The sequence below is a fragment of the Triticum aestivum genome, chromosome 6B (genome assembly GCF_018294505.1).
Source record: "Triticum aestivum cultivar Chinese Spring chromosome 6B, IWGSC CS RefSeq v2.1, whole genome shotgun sequence".
In the NCBI taxonomy this organism is placed as follows: domain Eukaryota; kingdom Viridiplantae; phylum Streptophyta; class Magnoliopsida; order Poales; family Poaceae; genus Triticum; species Triticum aestivum.
In genome coordinates, this window is record NC_057810.1 from 125,560,689 (window position 1) to 125,564,748 (window position 4,060).

Consider the following 4,060-nt stretch of genomic DNA (forward strand, 5'->3'; position numbering starts at 1 on the left):
ACATAAAGTGCCATTATGACTATAAAGACTACTTAATTACAGACCGTTTAGATTCAGAGTAGATCTTGAACTCCTGGTGGTCGAGTGAGTCTTCATGGTCGAGTGTCTTCATGTTCGTCGAGTGTCTTCTAGTTCGTCGAGTGGAGTTCCTCTTGGTCGACTGGAAGACGCCTTCTTCTTAAAAGATGTCCTTGGGGAGGGTACCTTGGACAGGTCCGTGACCCTACCCTAGGTACATGACTTCATCACCTAGAACACATAACAACTATTCCTAGCCGTGTGCGGCGCCCCCTCCACAGTTTACACCTCTGGTCATATTCACGTAGTGCTTAAGCGAAGCCCTACGCGGATCACTTCACCATCACCGTCACCACGCCGTCGTGCTGACGTAACTCTTCCTTGACACTTTGCTGGATCAAGAGTTCGAGGGACGTCATTGAGTTGAACGTGTGTAGAACTCGGAGGTGCCGTACGTTCAGTGCTTGATCGGTCGGAATGAGAAGAAGTTCGACTACATCAAACACATTAACAAACGCTTCCGCTTTCGGTCTACGAGGGTACATGGACACACTCTCCCGCTCTCGGTGCTATGCATATCCTAGATAGATCTTGCATGAGCGTATGATTTTTTTAAAATTGCATGCTACGTTTCCCAACAGGGGCAATGCTAGTCGAGCAAGTAGCAAGTGAGGTCTACAAGGTGTCACAGGGGTGGAGAGTTGGGGTGATGCGGCTGACAGACTAAGGGCCACGTCATCCACCTGAAGATTATCTTTTCTTCTCTGTTGATGTTGCGACCTCTTGACCTCTTGCCGCATGTGGCCCAGTTTATTGCTGAAGTTGCTTGTTACTTTATATGTCCTGAACTGCTTAGCTTTTGGTAGTTTGTAGTTTTCTTTTAGATCTAGGAAGTACTGGTACTCGAACCTGGTTTCGTGCATTGGTTTCGTTAATGAAATCGAAGGGGCGTCCCCCCTCTTTTGCTCAAAAAATGAACAGGTGATGTCCTTCTCTCATGACTCATGATCCATGAATGCACAGAGAGGTCTCAAAGTGGAAGTTACGGTCCTATTCCTACCTTGCTTCATAATCGGAGAAACACAATACTTTGCTATCATCCGAATGAATGTCAGTTTTTAATTCTAACAGTTCTATTTCCTCACTCTTATATTTCTGCGCTTGGTGAGACAAAGGAACGGATGATGGACATTTAAGGGACAGTGAGACTGGCAAGGATTTCACCCAAACTGAGAAAGTTGACATCCCTCCGATCCATAATAAGTGTCGTGGTTTTAGTTCAAATTTGAAGCCATGGTCAAATTTGAAGAAGAGTATGTAGTATCGGGCCTTGCTGTTGTTTGCGGCGTCATTGCCATGGTGCCGCTGGCGGAGCTTTGACAAGGCTGAAAGGGCCATGGCCCGCCCTTGGAGCAATTCTTTTTACATGAAGTCCAACCCACAATAATACATTGATTTTTTAATTTGATGGCACTTTTTGTGCTATCCGGCCCGTCCAACATTTAGCTCTGCGACTGCATGGTACTGCCAAGGCCTATGCTAGAGATGGATGATACCCTGTTTATGTTCTCTGACTCTGTTGTTGTGAGTAGTAGCAGAGCTAGGGTGGGTAGGGTTGCTCACATAGCTTATATATAATAGGAAAAAATATAATTAAAATATAATAAGTTGAGAACTATACAAACAAATAAATCCATGAACCAGTTCCATGGTTGGATAATCCCATGGCCATTATGATGGATATCCATCCACCACTGGTTGGGAGGTAGCGCATCAGATCTTATCGATATGTGACAACCCACATTGACGATGATTCTACTACATGTAACACACCATTTTGTGAGGTCCACAAAGTTGGTGTCCTGCGATGATGCCCCTCAAAGCTTGGCTGATGGATTTGCATCATTCCCCTCAGGTGTCAGTGGCTTTGAGTGGCGTTCGATGACAAGCACATGGACTTTGAAGGGTTTCAATATAACTTTTTATAGGGGCAATTTTGTCTTATGTCACAATAACAGTCTAGTTTAAACTTTACAATAACAAATTTTATTTTTTTCTTACACAAGGCATAGCCTAGTTGTGGAAGGGGGCTGATGCCTTCCCACCCACTTCCCCCACCCAAGTTTAAGGCATGGACGCATGGTACTTGTAATCCGAGTTGTTGCACCAATTTACTGTAGGGGCCTCCCTTACAATCTTTCTATCAAAAAAATAAGTAAATAACAAAGTCATTTTTCCAGTGATATATGGCGCATTTGGTGAACTGGAGAAGGATGCAGGAACATGTATGGTTGTCCGGACTAGGTTGGGGATATGTTCTTGCGTCCTGTAAATACATGCCAAGATGTAACGACTCCCTTGAAGCTGAACTTATGACGGTGAAGGAAGGTGTGCTCTATGCACATAAGTATGCTGCAGGTCCGTTTATCCTCCAAACAGATTGTTCCAGTGTGATAAAATTGTTGAAGGATACAAAGCCGGATAGGTCTTGGCTACGCCATCTCGTACAAGAGTTGAAATACTTGGTCTTCGAAGAGCGGGAGCTGATTCTGGTTACAGGATGCCCCGAGAATCTCCTAAGCCTTTTGGCTATGGATTGTAAACCTATTCTTTAATCAATAAAACTCTCGATGTTTTATAGAAAATGATTGACTCTTGATGATCCTTGCTGATAATTCCTCTAAGTCTAGAAGCATGATTATTCTTTTGATTTGGAAATTCTGACCGTTAAGGAGTGATATTACCCCTTGGTCAAAAAAAGGAGTGATATTACCCGCAATAAAGATGCTACACTGACGAATTGGCAGTTTCTTAACAACGCTTAAGAAATACTCATCTGAGGAGATAATTAATAGGAAGATGCCGATGTTTGATATTGTTGTAATACATGTGCATCCTATTGTCACTCGAGTCCATCGTGGCCACCAGCGTTGTGTGACAAGACCTTTTTTATCCGTTGATGATCCTTTTCATCGTCCGACAGAACAACGACAACATGTATGATCTTGAGAAGGCATGACGGGAGTGTTTTGTTCGTCGCTTTCAGGTTCTTATTCCATTGTAACGATGCACTTATGGCGGAGATCCATGATTGAATCCAAGGCATCACGCTTGCAATCCAGCACACATAAATTTTGGTTATTATTCAATCAGACTCGTTGTGAGCTCTTTTGGTCCTCATTTCAAATTCTCTTGACCGTTCTGATTACGTTCACTCGGCTTTGAAGATTAAAGCCCTTTTGGTTGATAGGGGTTTGACAAGATATAGTTTCCACACGTAAAAAAAAGAAAAGGAAGACAAGATATAGTTCCATGTATCGAGGAAATCTTTGCCTCATGATTGTAACCCTAAAATTATGGTATACAATTTCTTTCTCCTTGAAAAAAAGGAAAAAAGAAAGTCAATGCACATAGTTTTATTTTAGGTAAAAAACAACACGAATAGAAGAGACCAACGAGCCACCGAATGAACCAAACCAACCACCTCTTTTCCCACAGCGGCCCCACCCCTCTCCCCCTCCAGTCAGTCTCCGTCCTTCCAGAAGGCCGCCGGAGTAGACGTGCTCCGGCCACTCCACCCTTCAGATCCCGCCGCCGCGCTCCGGCCCCCATTGCCGCGCGGTTGCACTGGTAAGCCGTAGCCCGCCCTGCATATTACACCCCCGGGATACGTAGACAGGAGGATCGCGGATTTGTTTCCACGGTAGCCCGTCGAGGCGACGACCGAGGTCAGCGGCACCGAATGCGCGCTGCGCCGTCGCCCAGCGCAGCCCTCGTAGGCGCCGTCGCCGTCGTTTACCGTGTACCAGTTGGTGGTGATTAGGCAAGGTCCGAGAATCGCCGTGGAGCCGCGGGGAATCCGCCGCGGGGATTGGATTCGGTTCCTGCCTTTGCTTGCTTTTTTACTGGTCAGTCAGAGGGGAGTTTGCATCAGCCCTTGCAGTACCTGATTCACAGTTGCCAGCTGTTGTTTGTTTTGAATTCTCAATTGATTTTCCCAAAGTTTGGTGCGCCTGAATTTGTTGTGACTGGTACCTAAAGC

General features: G+C 45.2%; 1 protein-coding gene across 4 annotated transcripts in view; it reads left to right on the forward strand.

The window, feature by feature from the left end:
• The first annotated feature begins 3,484 nt into the window (after positions 1-3,484).
• The window catches only part of LOC123136093 (uncharacterized), a 22,082-nt gene continuing 21,506 nt past the window's right edge, over positions 3,485-4,060 (forward strand). For all 4 annotated transcript variants that reach the window (XR_006466560.1, XM_044555377.1, XM_044555378.1 and 1 more), the window contains exon 1: positions 3,485-3,648. The gene's annotated coding sequence lies outside the window, so the exon portion shown is untranslated. The remainder of the gene's footprint in view (positions 3,649-4,060) is intronic.